We start from the raw sequence: 20902 nt of genomic DNA on the forward strand, positions 1-20902 counted from the left end.
TACCCACCTTTAATTTCAGAAGGAACAGACAAATGATTTTCCAGGGATTCTGTTTCATTTTTTATTCCTATTTGTAGGGTTGGGAACCTGGGTGTCCTGCGTGTTCCCCAGGATGGTCTGGTCAGTGCTTCTTTCATACTGAGACTATGTGATGTGTATATAGCATATCTCATTATCATTGATGTGAATTTCCCTGACAGATCCTGGTGGAAAGTGTCCTTTTCTATGCTTACCTCATGGCTCTATACCCTCCTGAATGAGATATCTGCACAAGGCTCTGCCTGTTTAAAGGATGAGAGGATGAGTGTTGGTTTTTTTACTATTTATTTTTGGGGGGTTCTGATCATATTCAGGTGAAAGTTCTTTGTAGGTTATGTAATTTGTACATATTTACCCTTTGTCCATAACGTGTTTTTCTTTACCTTGAAAACAGTAGGCAGAAAAATGTTTCTGATTTTCACAGTGTATTTTTAATATTTGTTTTTATTTATCTTGATGTTTTATCAATAACTTTCTGTTTTCATTATTATTCATTGTAAATAGTTTCTTCATTACCAATTTATTGATTTTCATGGTGTAATTTTGATAAACTGTAAACAAATCTGTTCTCATGCTCCAATTTTCACTCTAGATTTCATGGCAGATGCTGTGCTGTGTCCTTTCAGTCTGATTGTTCAATAGGTTGAATATATGTGCTTCTGGTGTGAAACATGGACATTTACCTTTCCAGGCATTTGACTTTCTATACATCTTGATGCTTTTCAGAGTTTGGTTGTGATACTTAGCATCTTCCAACCAGATGTTGGCATTGACTCCAGAGCCTTTCCCCTGGAGGCTGAGGGACCCATATGACCCACACTGATGTGTTCAGTGAGAACCCAGAGAAGGAGCAGGTGAGTGTAAGCATCTGCCTGGGTTTCCCCAGCCCAGAAACAGACTCTTACCTGGTGATCTAGGAAAGATCTCCTGTGAGGAAAACCACCTCAGGATGGGGACAGGAATCTCCTTCCCTGAGGGAGCTGTCGACATACACACTCAGAGTAAGGGATAGTAAGCCATCTGAGTGAGGAGCACAGGCCCCCCCAGGCTGGGACACAGGACTCCCTAAACCCATTGCTTGGCCTTTCAACCATGGGGAAGTAGATTTGGGGATATTTGAATCTTCATCAATAATCTGACCCTTAGAGGACTCAGGGCCCTTCTGGTAGGGACTCTGTACTGAAGGAGCAGTGGGCCCTTAGCTGTGGGACCTCATGTTCAGGCCCCAAGAAGACACCCCATCCTTCTGGGATAGAACCCACAAGACACAAAGTCCTGTCTTGAATCCTGATCCAGGGACCCTTATCCTGGCTTCCTTTACTAATGGAGTGTGTGTACAGGTGTAGTCATAGGGCACTTTTCCTGTTTGGAGAGGTGGTGGTGACAGCCTGCAGAAAATAGGAATCTATTCTGAGGATGTTGTTCTAGCGTCCCTGTGATTAGGAGAGAAAGGGATGATATTGTTCCATAAGATGGGGTCAATGGAGAAATCATTTTCATAGGCTGGAAGCAAGTAGGGCATGTTCTAGATATATGTGCATGGTGTGTGCATTCCCTTAACAATATCCCATGTATATCTTTATGGGCCCAGTAGGCTCTGAAGGACAGATGACCATTCATCAGTATTCCTTCTTCCTTAGCACATGACTGTAGAAAAGTGGAATAAACATATACAACCATGCTGGGCAATCTAAACGACAAATTTGTGAAAGTTATTAATTTTGTATCTTCAATCAAATATGTTTATTTCCTTATTGTATTGTGGCTATGGAATGACCTTATCAAAAAGAGCTATTAATCCCCATTCATGCAAAAGTGCCCCATATAGTTTTTAAGAATAAGTAGAAGTAGAATTACTTCCTTGTGGGGCTGGCTGGGGGAGAGAGAGGACAAGATATGTGATGTCCAATGGCTGCCAAATCCTCCTAGTAGAATGCAAGCTGGTAAAACACTCATGTTCACACATTGGCTCATTTCTTGAAAAAGGAAAGAAGACAGCCATGGTGGAGACAGAGATGCAGTATAAAGCCACTAAATACAGAAAGTCCCTGTCCTCATTATTTATATCCCAATTGCTCTAAGAAACTATGGTCCACTCCTATATTGCCTCCATGTGATCCTTGCAGTGTGTGTGACTGCAAGTGGTGATATGGTCCACCCCACCAGGCATTTTGGAAACAGATAACTTATTCTTACGTATCATGGGTCCTCATTAAAAGGAGTCCTGCCCATATGTGTTTCAGATGATGAGACATGGGTATTTGGAGTGATGATATTTAGACATATTTTGGGCTGGAGTTTATGCATTCCTAGGCTTAACCTTCAGGGGCTGTAGGGATGTGATACATGTATTAGTGTGGGGGCTGGATGTGAAGTCCCAGGGTGGACTGTGGAGTCCCAGGGTAGACTGTGGTGTCCTGATAAAGGATGGAAACTGTGAATGTCCTATTAAATTGTATAAGGGGCTTTTCTAAATATCATTAATCTAGAGATCATAAAATTAATATTATTTCCCGTTGGTGGCTCCACTTGCCAAGAGCATAGCCCACCTTATACTCTGTCCTATTGATGTGCTGTACTCCAGAAACATGTAACGTGTGTCAAGTAGACTTAAGTGACATAAAATAAAAGAATATCCTTTTTGGGGCAACTGGATGGCTGCTCAGCTAATGCCAGTGCTCTTATGAGAAGTAACAGGGGCTAGTTAGTCTCCTGGAGAAGAAGTAGTAATGTGACCACTGATGCTTGAGTGTCTACACTTGGTAAAGGTATAGGAAGGATCTTGACCTTAAAATACAATGAGTGCAGCTCTAGAATGAAGGAGGGATGGACTGAATCCCAGAGCATCTGCAGAGGTGTAGCCCTGCCAGCACTTACTGCAGCCTATGAAGTTGACTTCATGTAGACCTCCAGAGGACAACCCAGCAATTGCACTGCTGGGGATTTACCCCAAAGATACAGATGCAATGAAACACTGGGACACCTGCACCCCAATATTTATGGCAGCGATGTCCACAATAGCCAAACTGTGGAAGGAGCCTCAGTGTCCATTGAAAGATGAATGGATAAAGAAGATGTGGTTTATGTATACAATGAGATATTCCTCAGCCATTAGAAACGACAAATACCCACCATTTGCTTTGACGTGGATGGAACTGGAGGGTATTATGGTGAATGAAGTCAATCGGAGAAGGACTCATTAATTTGGGGAATATAAAAAATAGTGACAGGGAATAAAGGGGAAAGGAGAAAAATGAGTGGGAAATATCAGAAAGGGAGACAGAACATGAGAGACTCCTAACTCTGGGAAACGAACTAGGGGTGGTGGAAGGGGAGGGTGGGGGTAACTGGGGTGACTGGGGGGTGGGGGTAACTGGGTGACTGGCACTGAGGGGGGCACTTGATGGGATGAGCACTGGGTGTTATTCTATATGTTGGCAAATTGAGCACCAACAAAAATAGACTTATTAAAAAGATACCTTCAGAGGGTAGATGAATAAACAGATGTAGACCTGAGCCATGCGTGTGATAACTGGACACAGTGATCACAGGGAATATGACAGGCTGGGTTGTGAGTGTCTCAATACCTAAAGTCTCCCCCACTGCCCCTGTGGTGTGGTGACCACAAAGAGTGTCCCAGGGTCAAGGACACCCATGAGCCTGGCTGGGTGGGTGGAGTCTCTGCAGGAACTCAGCACTGAAGGGGGGAATGCAAAGATGATGTGCTGACCTAGACTGAGACTGAACCCGGCACATCTGTCAGCCCAGGACTTGTGACCATGAGTTCATGAGTATCCTACAAGAATTGGATGGTTGTGGTGCTCACAACTGGAGACTGGGCCAGAGAAATTCATCCATGGTGCTCACATCCTCTCTTTTCCCCAAGCACTCTGTCACATTTCAAAAAAGGGGGAGATATTCCACCTTATTAATGACAAATCTACAGTCCCAGACTCTGGAGCCTGACACCTCCCAACTCTTCCCAGAGGATGCCTCAAGGGGAATCCTCTCCTTCTGTCCATATAGAGATTGCAGATATCCCATCCCTAACACAAGGTAACTTTTTTTCTTGGTGCAAAGTGTTAGGCTGTATCATTCTATCAGTATAGCTATCACTTCAAATCCTCCTAGAGAGAATGGTGTGCACACAACAGCATTATCTTTGTCCCAAAATCCTAACTCACTGGTGTGAGGAAGTCAGAAGGACCCTTGTCCCTGTCATCTCCTCAGCCCTCCCCCACAGCTCTCCTCTCACCAGGATTTCTGACACTCCCAAGATGTGGGTTCTCACAATGTGTCCTGCACAATAATACACTCCCTAATCCCCATCAGACAGTTCACCCATCCCACACTTACCTCCCATGTGGTGAGCATCACTTTGTTCTCTGCACTGAAGGGGCTATTTCTTGGTATATGTAAAACATTTTACCTTTGCCTATTTGTTTTCTTTCTTAAATTCAACATATGACTGAAATCATATAGTGTTTGTCTTTCTCTGACTGACTCATGTCACTTAGCATTATACTTGTGACTTCCATCCTCATAGTTGCAAATGGATTAGATTTCATTGCATTTATGCATTATTTCCATAGTTTAGCTAATGTATATAATGCTGCTGTAAACTTCCAGGTGCATGTATCCCTTTGAATTAGTATTTTCATATTATTTTTCTCTTAAAGATTTATTTTTTTTTATCCATGAGAGACACAGAGAGGCAGACACATTGAGGGAGAAGCAGGTTCCTCTCAGGAGCCAGATTTAATACTTGATCCCCAGGCCAGGAGCATGCCCTGAGCTGAAGGCAGGTGCTCCATCGCTGAGCCACCCAGGCATCTCAGTACTTTTGTATTCTTAGGGTAAATACCCAGTAGTGTTCTTGCTGGATCACAGGGTAGGTATACTTTTACCTATTTGAAATTCCACCATACAGTTTCCCAGAGCAGCTACACTCCTGCCCACCCACATCTCCTGCCACAGAATTCTGCAGGGCCTAATTTCTAGTGGAGGTGGTATCAGGTCCCATTTAACAAGCAGAGCAGAGCACACCCAATTAAAACTCACCATATTCTGACCACGGACCACACACTGCCCACTGAAGTCTGGGAGAACCTGTATAGATGCCTGACATGAAGGAAAGAGACACCACAACAGAATGGCACAGTGCACACAGCACACACTAGAGACACTCTCTGAAGCTCCATACCCTGTACACTAAGTAATCTCTTCCTCATAAAACTTCTTTCTGGAGTAGAAAACATAACTGGCTTTTCTAACAGAGGGAAGAAAGTAGAGGTATAGAGAAACTGTCAAGATGGAAGAATTAATTTTCAGGGGGAATTTCTGATCAAATAAGTATTTGGTTTTCCCAGATAGATCCCCATAACCCTGCAGGATGAGCAGAGAGCTCCTTGTATATGTCAAGTTACAAGAGTTTCCATCTCTGAATGGATCGTGTGCATCAGGAAGACTGCCAGCAGTCCACACCCTCCAACTGGCATCAGCATTCACTGCATGTGGGTAGAGAGCAGTGCTAATAATATTCCTGCCATTCTTATCACTTTCGAGCTCCTCTGATGTCTTGCATGATCCCGAGTGTCACTGGAGACAAGAGTTGTCCTCCCTATGGCACTTATTGCTGGAGATTATGTGCACAGTACTCAGGCAACAACCATTACTTCCTGCAAAATCATATATTGATTGTATCATAATCCATGGACTTTCTACATTAAATCAGCTCTTGAGTCCATAGGAGTGCTGGATCAGGGGAAAGAGGGATATAAGATTATGATATTGTGAGATAAAAGGGCAGAGTGCAAGTTAGAGGTTCAAGATATAATGCACAAGGCATTTATCACAAAAATCTTTTTTTGTTTTTAATTTTAAAGCAGGAATTTATTCTTTGCATTGTAAACAGGTGTTCCACATATTCAAAGGTTGGAATAAGGAGGGCCAGATCACAGCCAAAGGCTAAAATGATCGACCCTAAAAGGACTTAATTCATATCCGGTAACAGAAAAGTAATAAGACAACACAAGTCTAAAAAAAAATTAACACTATCTTAGAGAAGTTAAAAGTATATTCCTTTTTATATTTTTATTTATTTTTTTATTTTTGCAGATGGAAGGCTGCTTTTATTTTTTTTTTAATTTTTTATTGGAGTTCAATTTGCCAACATATAGCATAACACCCTGTGCTCATCCAGCCAAGTGCCCCCCTCAGTGCCCATCACCCAGTTACCTCAACCCCCCACCCACCTCCCCTTCCACTACTCCTTGTTCATTTCCCACAGTTCGGTGTCTCTCATGTTTTGTCACCCTCACTGATATTTTCACTCATTTTCTCTCCTTTCCTTTTATTCCCTTTCACTAATATTTATTTTTTAAAAAGAGTTTATTTATTCATGAGAAACACAGAGAGGAGAGAGAGAGGCAGAGACACAGGCAGAGGGAGAAGCAGGCTCCATGCAGGGAGCCCGACATGGGACTCCATCCTGCGTCCCCAGCATCAGGCCCTGGGCTGAAGGTGGCGCTAAACCGCTGAGCCACCTGGGCTGCCCACTAATTTTTATTTTTAAATGAAAAGTATCGAAAGAGAAAAGAAGTTTTAAGGTTGGCTGAAATAAGTGATCAAAAATTAGTGCAAAAGACAATTTAAAACAAGGAATAATCTGTTGTTGTCCGTGCAGTATGTGCAGTGGCTGATGGAATTTTTTTTTACCATATTTTTTCTTAATTTAAATTCAATTTGCCAGCATATAGTGTAACACCCTGTGCTTATCACATCACATGTGGTAACCTGGTTCTCACATATCCGATGTGAGAACTGAGGATCTTCCAAATCCTCATGAGCCCCAGTCCTGCTCCACTGCAGTCTCTCTCATATCCTGCACATATGAGCTCATAGGGAGATTCCTACAATTATTTGAAAGAGGAAGAAATGGTATGAGCCTCATTCACAGATGGTTCTGCAGTTATTCAAGCACCACTTGAGGGTGGAACTCAGTAGACTATCATGATCTCCACATCCCAAAAGCAGCTTGTTTTATAGATGAGTGAAATTTCCTTCTGAAGACAGGGTTACAGCACTAACTAGGTAGCAATACTTTGTACAGTAGAGACCAAGCAGAGACCCATCAGGAAGAAGGTGTGGTCACCCTCTCAGGTAATGGGTTGTGACAAGCTGAAGGGTTGCTGAAATCAAAGAGTATATGTAATCATTAGATGAAGAAGGAAGGTCAATTAATAGTTTTTATTCTTGTTTGGTTACCGAAATGAGGATTGTAGCTGTCATACATATTTGATCCTTCTATTACTTCAGACCCTCTTTGTTATCAATCGCATGTGGGAGGAATAGTTAAGATAGCAGATGGGTATGGGACCCTGGGCTTGCCTCATTCCTGAGTACAGCTGGATATTTATCGAGTCATTCTGAGCTGATAAAAAACCAACTGGAGGACTCAGAGAACAAAAACTGCTAGTCTGCATGTAGAAAATCACCATGTTCTGGAACATAGGAGTTGTGGAGTGTTGTGTTGGGGAGATATAGCTGTAGGGATGGGTATGAGGCTGAGAGGAAGACAACTTCCTGAAGCTACCACAATGTAGGATAAGCATCAAAGAGGAAAATCATTCAGATTTCATTTCCTTCTATTAATTCATCATAGAAATCTACTCACTTGAGAATATGCCTGGTTAAAGGTGCTCAGGTGATAAAGCAGACAGGAATCTAAAACAGTGTTTTTGAAGATATAACTGGATTGAACAAACATTGAAGACAGTCGAGAGTCCCTTACTGTAGAGATAAAATAAATAAACCCTTGTAGGCCCCAAATTAAAAATGCTATTACAGAAATGTTGTCCCAAATGCAGGAAAAAAGGAGGACGGATGAAAGAACAGCATATTGGGGAAATGGAAGATAACATGGTGGAAAATAATGACAGAACAGTAGAGGGAAACAAAGTAAGTGTTCCTAAATGTAGACATAGGGAACAGTGACTTATGAAACAATAACATTCCTTTTTTTTTATTTTTTTATTTTTTTTTATTAGTGTTCAATTTACTAACATACAGAATAATACCCAGTGCCCGTCACACATTCACTCCCACCCCCCGCCCTCCTCCCCTTCTACCACCCCTAGTTCGTTTCCCAGAGTTAGCAGTCTTTACGTTCTGTCTCCCTTTCTGATATTTCCCACACATTTCTTCTCCCTTCCCTTATTTTCCCTTTCACTATTATTTATATTCCCCAAATGAATGAGAACATATAATGTTTGTCCTTCTCCGACTGACTTACTTCACTCAGCATAATACCCTCCAGTTCCATCCACGTTGAAGCAAATGGTGGGTATTTGTCATTTCTAATAGCTGAGTAATATTCCATTGTATACATAAACCACATCTTCTTTATCCATTCATCTTTCGTTGGACACCGAGGCTCCTTCCACAGTTTGGCTATAGTGGACATTGCTGCTAGAAACATCGGGGTGCAGGTGTCCCGGCGTTTCATTGCATTTGTATCTTTGGGGTAAATCCCCAACAGTGCAATTGCTGGGTCATAGGGCAGGTATATTTTTAACTCTTTGAGGAACCTCCACACAGTTTTCCAGAGTGGCTGCACCAGTTCACATTCCCACCAACAGTGTAAGAGGGTTCCCTTTTCTCCGCATCCTCTCCAACATTTGTTGTTTCCTGCCTTGTTAATTTGCCCCATTCTCACTGGTGTGAGGTGATATCTCATTGTGGTTTTGATTTGCATTTCCCTGATGGCAAGTGATGCAGAGCATTTTCTCATATGCATGTTGGCCATGTCTATGTCTTCCTCTGTGAGATTTCTGTTCATGTCTTTTGCCCATTTCATGATTGGATTGTTTGTTTCTTTGGTGTTGAGTTTAATAAGTTCTTTATAGATCTTGGAAACTAGCCCTTTATCTGATATGTCATTTGCAAATATCTTCTCCCATTCTGTAGGTTGTCTTTGAGTTTTGTTGACTGTATCCTTTGCTGTGCAAAAGCTTCTTATCTTGATGAAGTCCCAATAGTTCATTTTTGCTTTTGTTTCTTTTGCCTTTGTGGATGTATCTTGCAAGAAGTTACTATGGCCGAGTTCAAAAAGGGTGTTGCCTGTGTTCTTCTCTAGGATTTTGATGGAATCTTGTCTCACATTTAGATCTTTCATCCATTTTGAGTTTATCTTTGTGTATGGTGAAAGAGAGTGGTCTAGTTTCATTCTTCTGCATGTGGATGTCCAATTTTCCCAGCACCATTTATTGAAGAGACTGTCTTTCTTCCAATGGATAGTCTTTCCTCCTTTATCGAATATTAGTTGCCCATAAAGTTCAGGGTCCACTTCTGGATTCTTTATTCTGTTCCACTGATCTATGTGTCTGTTTTTGTGCCAGTACCACACTGTCTTGATGACCACAGCTTTGTAGTACTACCTGAAATCTGGCATTGTGATGCCCCCAGATATGGTTTTCTTTTTTAAAATTCCCCTGGCTATTCGGGGTCTTTTCTGATTCCACACAAATCTTAAAATAATTTGTTCTAACTCTCTGAAGAAAGTCCATGGTATTTTGATAGGGATTGCATTAAACGTGTATATTGCCCTGGGTAACATTGACATTTTCACAATATTAATTCTGCCAATCCATGAGCATGGAATATTTTTCCATCTCTTTGTGTCTTCCTCAATTTCTTTCAGAAGTGTTCTATAGTTTTGAGGGTATAGATCCTTTACATCTTTGGTTAGGTTTATTCCGAGGTATCTTATGCTTTTGGGTGCAATTGTGAATGGGATTGACTCCTTAATTTCTCTTTCTTCAGTCTCATTGTTAGTGTATAGAAATGCCACTGACTTCTGGGCATTGATTTTGTATCCTGCCATGCTACCGAATTGCTGTATGAGTTCTAGCAATCTTGGGGTGGAGACTTTTGGGTTTTCTATGTAGAGTATCATGTCATCGGCGAAGAGAGAGAGTTTGACTTCTTCTTTGCCAATTTGAATGCCTTTAATGTCTTTTTGTTGTCTGATTGCTGAGGCTAGGACTTCCAGTACTATGTTGAATAGCAGTGGTGAGAGTGGACATCCCTGTCTTGTTCCTGATCTTAGGGGAAAGGCTCCCAGTGCTTCCCCATTGAGAATGATATTTGCTGTGGGCTTTTCATAGATGGCTTTTAAGATGTCGAGGAATGTTCTCTCTATCCCTACACTCTGAAGCGTTTTAATCAGGAATGGATGCTGTATTTTGTCAAATGCTTTCTCCGCATCCAATGAGAGGATCATATGGTTCTTGGTTTTTCTCTTGCTGATATGATGAATCACATTGATTGTTTTACGGGTGTTGAACCAGCCTTGTGTCCCAGGGATAAATCCTACTTGGTCATGGTGAATAATTTTCTTAATGTGCTGTTGGATCCTATTGGCCAGTATCTTGTTGAGAATTTTTGCATCCATGTTCATCAGGGATATTGGTCTGTAATTCTCCTTTTTGGCGGGGTCTTTGTCTGGCTTTGGAATTAAGGTGATGCTGGCTTCATAGAACGAATTTGGAAGTACTCCATCTCTTTCTATCTTTCCAAACAGCTTTAGGAGAATAGGTATGATTTCTTCTTTAAACGTTTGATAAAATTCTCCTGGGAAGCCATCTGGCCCTGGACTCTTGTGTCTTGGGAGGTTTTTGATGACTGCTTCAATTTCCTCCCTGGTTATTGGCCTGTTCAGGTTTTCTATTTCTTCCTGTTCCAGTTTTGGTAGTTTGTGGCTTTCCAGGAATGCGTCCATTTCTTCTAGATTGCCTAATTTATTGGCGTATAGCTGTTCATAATATGTTTTTAAAATCGTTTGTATTTCCTTGGTGTTGGTAGTGATCTCTCCTTTCTCATTCATGATTTTATTAATTTGAGTCTTCTCTCTCTTCTTTTTAATAAGGCTGGCTAATGGTTTATCTATCTTATTAATTCTTTCAAAGAACCAACTCCTGGTTCTGTTGATCTGTTCCACAGTTCTTCTGGTCTCGATTTCGTTGAGTTCTGCTCGAATCTTTATTAACTCCCTTCTTCTCTTGGGTGTAGGATCTATTTGCTGTTTTTTCTCTAGCTCCTTTATGTGTAAGGTTAGCTTTTGTATTTGAGTTCTTTCCAGTTTTTGAGTGGATGCTTGTATTGCGATGTATTTCCCCCTTAGGACTGCTTTTGCTGCATCCCAAAGATTTTGAACGGTTGTATCTTCATTCTCATTAGTTTCCATGAATCTTTTTAATTCTTCCTTAATTTCCTGGTTGACCCTTTTATCTTTTAGCAGGATGGTCCTTAACCTCCATGTGTTTGAGGTCCTTCCAAACTTCTTGTTGTGATTTAGTTCTAATTTCAAGGCATTATGGTCCGAGAATATGCAGGGGACAATCCCAATCTTTTGGTATCGGTTCAGACCCGATTTGTGACCCAATATGTGGTCTATTCTGGAGAAAGTTCCATGTGCACTTGAGAAGAATGTGTATTCAGTTGAGTTTGGATGTAAAGTTCTGTAGATATCTGTGAAATCCATCTGGTCCAGTGTATCATTTAAAGCTCTCGTTTCTTTGGAGATGTTGTGCTTAGAAGACCTATCGAGTATAGAAAGAGCTAGATTGAAGTCACCAAGTATAAGTGTATTATTATCTAAGTATTTCTTCACTTTGGTTAATAATTGATTTATATATTTGGCAGCTCCCACATTCGGAGCATATATATTGAGGATTGTTAAGTCCTCTTGTTGAATAGATCCTTTAAGTATGATATAGTGTCCCTCTTCATCTCTCACTACAGTCTTTGGGGTAAATTTTAGTTTATCTGATATAAGGATGGCTACCCCTGCTTTCTTTTGAGGACCATTCGAATGGTAAATGGTTCTCCAACCTTTTATTTTCAGGCTGTAGGTGTCCTTCTGTCTAAAATGAGTCTCTTGTAGACAGCAAATAGATGGGTCCTGCTTTTTTATCCAGTCTGAAACCCTGCGCCTTTTGATGGGGTCATTAAGCCCGTTCACATTCAGAGTTACTATTGAGAGATATGAGTTTAGTGTCATCATGATATCTATTCAGTCTTTGTTTTTGTGGACTGTTCCACTGAACTTCTTCTTAAAGGGGAATTTTAAGAGGCCCCCTTAAAATTTCTTGCAGAGCTGGTTTGAAGGTCACATATTCTTTTAGTTGCTGCCTGTCTTGGAAGCTCTTTATCTCTCCTTCCATTTTGAATGAGAGCCTTGCTGGATAAAGTATTCTTGGTTGCATGTTCTTCTCCTTTAGGACCCTGAATATATCCTGCCAGCCCTTTCTGGCCTGCCAGGTCTCTGTGGAGAGGTCTGCTGTTACCCTAATACTCCTCCCCATAAAAGTCAGGGATTTCTTGTCTCTTGCTGCTTTAAGGATCTTCTCCTTATCTTTGGAATTTGCAAGCTTCACAATTAAATGTCGAGGTGTTGAACGGTTTTTATTGATTTTAGGGGGGGATCTCTCTATTTCCTGGATCTGAATGCCCGTTTCCCTTCCCAGATTAGGAAAGTTTTCAGCTAGAATTTGTTCAAATACATATTCTGGCCCTCTGTCCCTTTCGGCGCCCTCGGGAACCCCAATTAAACGTAGGTTTTTCTTCCTCAGGCTGTCGTTTATTTCCCTTAATCTATCTTCATGGTCTTTTAATTGTTTGTCTCTTTTTTCCTCAGTTTCCCTCTTTGCTATCAACTTGTCTTCTAGGTCACTCACTCGTTCTTCCACCTCGTTAACCCTCGTCGTTAGGACTTCTAGTTTGGATTGCATCTCATTCAATTGATTTTTAATTTCTGCCTGATTAGCTCTAAATTCTGCAGTCATGAAGTCTCTTGAGTCCTTTATACTTTTTTCTAGAGCCACCAGTAGCTGTATAATAGTGCTTCTGAATTGGCTTTCTGACATTGAATTTTAATCCAGATTTTGTAACTCTGTGGGAGAGAGGACTGTTTCTGATTTTTTCTTTTGAGGTGAGGTTTTCCTTCTAGTCATTTTGCTCAGTGCAGAGTGGCCAAAAGCAAGTTGTATTGGGAAAAAGAGAAAAAGAGAGGAGAGAAAGAAGGAAAGAAAAGAGAAAGAGAAAAAAAAAAGGAAGAAAAAGAAAAAAAAACGAAAAAAAAAAAAGAAGAAAAAGAGAAAGAAAAAGAAAGGAGAAAAAAAGGGGGTGGGGGAAGGAAACAAATCAAAAAGCAAAACAAAACAAAAACAAAAACAAAAACAAACAAAAGAAGAACCACCGGGGAGTATCTTCTGATTCTGTGTTCTTTAAGTCCCTTGGCTTCTCCTGGAAGTTGTCCGTCTAGCTGGTGTTCTGGGGGAGGGGCCTGTTGTGCTGGTTTTCAGGTGTTAGCAGTTGGGGGAGCTGCTGTGCCCCTGCCTGGTGCAGGGCTCGGTGGGGGTTGTTTACCCCGTGAGGCCGCAGGAGGAACAGCCCCAGTGGCGGGGCAGCTCTGGAAACCTGGATTCAGCTCCGGCAGGAACTCCGTCTGCAGGGCCTGGAGGCTCCGGGCGGGGCCGCTGATCTGCTCAGCTGGGGCAGGAGCGTCCTCGCTGTCCTGGGCCCTCCCGGCCTCTGCCTGTCCCGGGGGCGGCCGGATCCTGGGCTGTGTCCCGGCGCCCTGTGCTCCGGGGCCTGCGCTGTTGGATTCGCGCTCCCGGGCCGCGCAGCCCCCTCCGCGGAGCTGCCGCCCAAGCCCCTCCGAGCTGCTCCTGGAGCCGCACAGCCCCCTCTGCACGGAGCCTCTTCCTCTGCCCGAGCCCCTCCGAGCTGCTCCCGGGGCCGCGCAGCCCCCTCCGCGGAGCCGCCGCCCGAGCCCCTTCAGCTGCTCCGGGTCCCGCCGGGTCCCGCCGTGCGCGCTGCAGCCCTTAGGGAGCTCGGCGCACTCTCCTGGGCACGCAGTTGCTGTTACTGTCCCAGGGAACCCGAGGGCATCCCTGCCCTCCCGGGTCCTGCTCCACCTCCCTGGAGCCCCTTTCCGCCCGGGAAGGTCGGTGCAGCTCCTGCTCCTCCGGGACGGGGCTCTCCTGTCCTGGGGACACTCGCCCCGGCCCCAGCCCGGCTCCTCGCGGGGCCCCTCCCCCTTGGAGGCCTTTGTTTCTTTATTTCTTTTTCCCCGTCTTCCTACCTTGATAAAAGCGTGAACTCTTCTCACTGTAGCATTCCAGCTCGTCTCTCTTTAAATCTCAGGCCGAATTCATAGATTTTCAGGATAATTTGAAGGTTTTCTAGGTAGTTTGGAGGAGACAGGTGATTTGGAGACCCTACTCTTCCGCCATCTTGCTCCTCCCCCCTCAACAATAACATTCCTATGATAGGAGGCCCAGAAAATGAAGAGTGAGAAATGGTGGCAGGTTTATTTGATGAAATAATTACTGAAAAGCCCTCTAATCAGGAAGGACAGAGACATCAACATCCAGGAAGCACAGATACTCTCATGAAATTCAACAAATTTGACCTTCTCCAAGGCATTTCATATTGAAACTCACAAAAATGCTCAGACAAAGAAAGAATCCTGAAAGCAGGAAGGGAACTGCTGTCCTGACCCTCACAGCCATCAGTCTAACAGCATCTGGACGGTGGTGCTCAGATTCAGGTCTCACAGGGTCAGCACATCCCCATCCTCTGGAACCACTGATAAAACATCATCCTTAAACTAATGCTCCACAATCTCCCAGACCCCTGCTCCCTGTGTAAAGGCTCTCCCTCCGTGTGTCCACTGGATCTTGTTCACAGAGACCTAGGAGTGTCCACAGGTTCATCCTCTGGACAGGAGGAAGTGAGAAATCCATGCTTGACCCCATGGAAGGAATTTATCAGGGACTTATCACAACAAATGCAGCAGGAAAAACCCAATCATCAGTGATTTGGTTCATGTGTCACTAATGTCTTAGCCTGTGCCTCCTGGTGGAACATGATACATGGGCTGAGTGGATTAAACTACAGATATTCATTGCACACCTCTGGATTCTGGGAGGTCTGAGGTCCAGGTACAGGCAGATACAGTGTCTGGAGAGGGGTCTCATTCTAGCCACGTTATGGAAACTGCTGTATGGGGAGGAAGCCTAGACCCCGGAACCTGGGTACTCCATGGCCCCTCCTGCGGTTCTGTCCAAGTTCCCTGCTAAGTGCCTTTCTGTCCAGGATGAATCCGGTGCAGATTTTTGAGGCTCCTGCTTCTCCAGGACTGGGCTTTCCTGTCCTGGAGGCTTTCTCCACCTAGCTTTAGCCTACTTCCTCACAGGAGGCCCTCCCCCACTCAATTCTTTTTTATTTTTATTTTTTTAAATGTTATTTATGCATTCATGAGAGACACACACAGAGAGAGAGGGAGGCAGAGACACAGGAAGAAGGAGAAGCAGGCTCTATGCAGAGAGCCTGACGTGGGACTTGATCCCGGCTCTGTAGATATCTGTGGATATCTGTGAAATCCATCTGGTCCAGTGTATCATTTAAAGCTCTCGTTTCTTTGGAGATGTTGTGCTTAGAAGACCTATCGAGAGTAGAAAGTGCTATATTGAAGTCACCAAGTATAAGTGTATTATTATCTAGGTATTTCTTCACTTTGGTTATTAATTGGTTTAAATATTTGGCAGCTCCCACATTCGGGGCATATATTTTCAGGATTGTTAAGTCCTCTTGTTGGATAGATCCTTTAAGTATGAGATAGTGTCCCTCTTCATCTCTCACTACAGTCTTCGGGGTAAAATTTAGTTTATCTGATATAAGAATGGCTACCCCTGCTTTCTTTTGAGGACCATTCGAATGGTAAATGGTTCTCCAACCTTTTATTTTCAGGCTGTAGGTGTCCTTCTGTCTAAAATGAGTCTCTTGTAGACAGCAAATAGATGGGTCCTGCTCTTTTATCCAGTCTGAAACCCTGCACCTTTTGATGGGGTCATTAAGCCCATTCACGTTCAGAGTTACTATTGACAGATATGAGTTTAGTGTCTTCATGATATCTATTCAGTCCTTGTTTTTGTGTTTTTGTGGATTGTTCCACTGAACTTCTTAAAGAAGAAGGGAATTATGAGTCCCCCTTAAAATTTCTTGCAGAGCTGGTTTGGAGGTCACATATTCTTTCAGTTCCTGCCTGTCTTGGAAACTCTTTATCTCTCCTTCCATTTTGAATGAGAGCCTTGCTGGATAAAGTATTCTTGGTTGCATGTTCTTCTCATTTAGGACCCTGAATATATCCTGCCAGCTCTTTTTGGCCTGCCAGGTCTCTGTGGAGAGGTCTGTTGTTACCCTAATACTCCTCCCCATAAAAGTCAGGGATTTCTTGTCTCTTGCTGCTTTAAGGATTTTCTCTTTATCTTTAGTATTTGCAAGCTTCACTATTAAATGTCGAGGTTTTGAAAGGTTTTTATTGATTTTAGGGGGGATCTCTCTCTTTCCTGGATCTGAATGCCTGTTTCCCTTCCCAGATTAGGAAAGTTTTCAGCTATGATTTGTTCAAATACATATTCTGGCCCTCTGGCCCTTTCGGCGCCCTCGGGATCATTAAACGTAGGTTTTTCTTCCTCAGGCTGTCGTTTATTTCCCTTATCTAACCTCATGGTCTTTTAATTGTCTCTCTTTTTTCCTCAGTTTCCCTCTTTGCCATCAACTTGTCTTCTATGTCACTCACTCATTCTTCCACCTCGTTAACCCTCATCATTAGGACTTCTGGTTTGGATTGCATCTCATTCAATTGATTTTTAATTTCTGCCTGATTGGATCTAAATTTTGCAGTCATGAAGTCTCTTGAGTCCTTTATGCTTTTTTCTAGAGCCACCAGTAGCTGTATGATAGTGCTTCTCAATGGGCTTTCTGACATTGAATAGTAATCCAGATTTTGTAACTGTATGGGAGAGAGGACTTTTTCTGATTCTTTCTTTTGAGGTGAGGTTTTCCTTCTAGTCATTTTGCTCAGTGAAGAATGGCCAAAAACAAGTTGTCTTGGGAAAAGGAGAAAAAGAGAGGAGAGAAAGAAGGAAAGGAAAGAGAAAAAGAAAAAAGAAAAAAAGAGAAGAAAAAGAGAAAGAAAAAGAAAGGAAAAATAGGGGTGGGGGAAGCAAAAAATCAAAAAGCTAAAAACAAAACAAAACAAAACAAAACACGGGGGAGTATCTTCTGATTCTGTATACTTTAAGCCCCTTGACTTCCCCTGGAACTTGTCCATCTAGCTGGTCTTCTGGTGGAGGGGCCTGTTGTGCTGATTTTCAGGTGTTAACACTTGGGGGGGCTGCTCAGCCCCTGCCTGGTGCAGGGCTCAGTGGGGGTTGTTTACCTCGTGAGGCCCCAGGAAGAACAATCCCAGTGGCTGCGGCAGCTCTGGAAACCTGGATTCAGCCCCCACAGGACTCTGAAGCACTCCATCTGCAGGGCCTGGAGGCTCCGGGGCAGGGCCGCTGATCTGTTCAGCTCGGGGCAGGAGCGTCCCTGCTGTCCTTGGCCCTCCCGGCCTCTGCCTGTCCCGGAGGGAGGTCGGATCCCGGGCTGTGTCCCGGCGCTGTGGGCTCCGGGGCCTGAGCTGTTGGATTCGGGGTCCCCGCTGTGCAGCCGCCTCCGTGGAGCCGCGGGCTGAGCCCCTCGGAGCTGCTCCAAGTCCCGCTGTGTGCGCTGCAGCCCTTAGGGAGCTTGGCCCACTCTCCTGTGCGTGCGCAGGTGTCTGTTAGTGTCCCTGGGAGCCCGAGGGCATCCCCGCCCTCCTGGGGTCCTGCTCTAACTCCCTGCGGGCGCCTTTCCACCCGGGAAGGTCGGTGCAGCTCCTTCTTCTCCAGGACGGGGCTCTCCTGTCCTGGGGACACTCACCCCGGCCTTAGCCTGGCTCCTCGTGGGGCTCCTCCCCCCTGGATGCCTTTGTTTCTTTATTTCTTTTTTCCCATCTTCCTACCTTGATATAAGCGCGAACTCTTCTCACTGTTGCATTCCAGGTGTTCTCTCTTTAATTCTCAGGCGGAATTCGTAGATTTTCAGGATGATTTGAAGGTTATCTAGGTAATTTGGTGGGGACATGTGATTTTGGGACCCTACTCTTCAGCCATCTTGCCCCTCCTCTCCCCTACTTCTCTCTTTTGAAGCAGTTGGGACACTGACTCCACACAAGCCCCTCATAGAGCAGGACCCCTTCCCCACCACTGACTCACAACACACACCCTGAGCCAGTGTTCTTCCCTGTCACAATCCAAGCATTTATGTGATGAGAGGCCTGCCTGGCTCTCATCAGACATGAACGTGAAGGTGATAAAGGATTATACTCTTGTGATTGTGTGCATGTGTGTGTGTGTGACCTCTGAGTCCACTTCCCTACCATGTCATGCTGAGAATTTCTCTCACACCGAGGCCGTTATTAACATTTTTGTAGAATGTCTCTATTCCCTTCTGTTGATCGGAGATTCCTCCATACTGTGATGTGGAAGACAACATGTTAGCTTGGGGACCTGTGATCCACAGTGAGTGCCACTAGGACACATGAAAATGTTCAGATGACTTGAATGGAGTTATTGGTAATTGATTAATATTTTGGGTCTGGAAAAGTTAAGTACAAGTAAGTGTAAGTGCTATAGTTGAGTGGCTAAGTATCTAAGAAAGAGACTGAATAGTTAAACACATAATCAAGTGTTCAGAGAGACTCCCTGGGGAAACTGCTCCTTGGAGAGGAAGCCCAGACCATGACAGGAAACCTGCCCAGAACCTCCATCCGCACCTGCTCCTGGGCCTTGAAGACAGAAGTGGTGAGGAGTGTGCACCCCCTAATGGTCTTAATCCCCTTCTGCAGGGAGGTTTGTGTCTGGGCTCACACTAAAGTTCCCTCATTGTGTCCCTTCCCACAGTAATACACGGCTGTGTCCTCGGCTCTCAGGCTGTTCATCTGCAGATACAGCGTGTTCTTGGCATTGTCTCTGGAGATGGTGAATCGGCCCTTCACAGCGTCTGCGTAGTATGTGCTACTTCCACCACTGTTAATGTATCCGACCCACTGCAGCCCCTTCCCTGGAGCCTGGCGGACCCAGCTCATGTAGTAGCTACTGAAGGTGAATCCAGAGGCCACACAGGAGAGTCTCAGAGACCCCCCAGGCTTCACCAGGTCTCCCCCAGACTCCACCAGCTGCACCTCACCCTGGACACCTGCAGACACAAGACATCCTGGTCAGGAAACTGTCCCACATCCCCTGTTTCTCTCACTCACCTCCACTCATGTACTCAAGGTCTCTGTTCTCCATGAATTACCTTTTAAAATAGTGAGAAGGAAAACCAAGCCAAGCACAGACTCCATGGTGGTTTTTCTGTGTTGTGTTGTGAGCCCTGAATGGTGTCACCTGGGGATCCTGGGACTGGGGCTGCTCTCCCAGCTGCAGGTTCAGGGCTGGTCTGGTTTAATCAGTGGAATGAGAGCCTTATTTGCATGTCCTTTGACTATATAGTCAGCTCCAGACTTAGAATTCAATTCTTTACAAGTTATATACAAGCATTACTTCCTAACCCTAGATGACTTTCTTTTGGTGGCACAGTGGATTTATGATGTTCTAATTCATCAGCATATTTATCTTTGCCTTTCTGTGCCTTTTATTTTTTATTTATTTATTTTTTTTAATTTTTTATTTATTTAGGATAGTCACACAGAGAAAGAGAGAGAGGCAGAGACAGGCAGAGGGAGAAGCAGGCTCCATGCACTGGGAGCCCGACGTGGGATTCGATCCCGGGTCTCCAGGATCGCGCCCTGGGCCAAAGGCAGACGCTAAACCGCTGCGCCACCCAGGGATCCCCTTTCTGTGCCTTTTAAAAAGTTTTTATTGGGCAGCCCAGAGAGTGATCCTGGAGATCTGGGATTGAGTCCCACGTTGGGCTCTCTGCATGGAGCCTACTTCTTCCTCTGCCTGTGTCTCTGCCTCTCTCTCTCCTGCTCTGTATCTCTCATGAGTAAATAAAATAAAATCTTAAAAAATACAATAAATGTTTTTATTAATATAGGTCACTTTTAAAGAGTATTTTTCTCCTTAATAAAATTTAATCATAAATATTTATTTTTGATACCAGTTTAAAGGGAATTGTTTTGTAAATTTTATACAGAAAATTTGTTAGTGTGTAGAAATTAGCTTTTTTGTCTATGTTGATTTTATATCCTGAATTTTCTGTGAGCTCATTAATTACTTGTGTTTTTGCAATGATTTTCCTCTTTGTGTATACGCAAACAAATCATTTAACTTCTTGTTGACTGATTTTAATATCTTTTATTATTGCTTAATTTGTATGGTAGTTTTCGGCATGAATGTTTTCCCTCTTTTCCGTCAGATTCTTTGTTCTAATATTTTGTTTGATATATAGCATATCTAGGAGAGCAAATGAATATCGTTTTGCATGCGGAGCTCCCTAATATATGGTGTGATGCAGGATCTCTGGACAGGACAGCAAGTCTGTTCACAACTTCTGCCCAATTCTCATTGTAGATTTGAATTTGAGCCTTTAATCTGATAAGACATTTCCAAATATCTTCCCCCATTCTGTAGGTTGCCTTTTAATTACTTTGAGTGATTCCTTTGCTGTGAAAATGCTCTTTCCTTGATGAAGTCCCCATAGTTCATTTTCCTTTTCTTTCCCTTGCCTCTGGAGACACGTCTGGAAATGGTTGCAGCCGAGGTAGAAAAGGTGCTGCCTGTGTTCACCTGAGGATTCTGATGGTTTCCTGACTCACATTTAGATCCTTCAACTTTGAGTCCATTGTTGTGAATGATGTCAGAAAAGTGTCCCCTTTCATTCTTCTGCATGTGGGCCTCCAGCATTCCCAACGCCATTTGTTGAAGACACTTTATTTTTTTTTCCATTGGATATTCTTTCCTTCTTTGTCAAGACTTTTTGACCA

The 20902-nt window shown here is 43.6% G+C and overlaps 2 pseudogenes across 2 annotated transcripts in view; both read right to left on the minus strand.

Annotated features, from left to right (window-relative positions):
- Positions 1-20902, minus strand: part of LOC144319968 (immunoglobulin heavy variable 3-74 pseudogene) — a 147812-nt pseudogene that overhangs the window by 92237 nt on the left and 34673 nt on the right. The gene's annotated exons all lie outside the window — the stretch shown is intronic.
- LOC144321311 (immunoglobulin heavy variable 3-23 pseudogene) lies at positions 18839-19424 on the minus strand (annotated as a pseudogene). Its single transcript, XR_013387017.1, has 2 exons — positions 19273-19424; positions 18839-19170 (listed from the first exon to the last, which is right to left on the minus strand). The product of XR_013387017.1 is annotated as an immunoglobulin heavy variable 3-23 pseudogene (transcript).

Source organism: Canis aureus, chromosome 9, assembly GCF_053574225.1.
Source record: "Canis aureus isolate CA01 chromosome 9, VMU_Caureus_v.1.0, whole genome shotgun sequence".
Classification (NCBI taxonomy): Eukaryota; Metazoa; Chordata; class Mammalia; order Carnivora; family Canidae; genus Canis; species Canis aureus.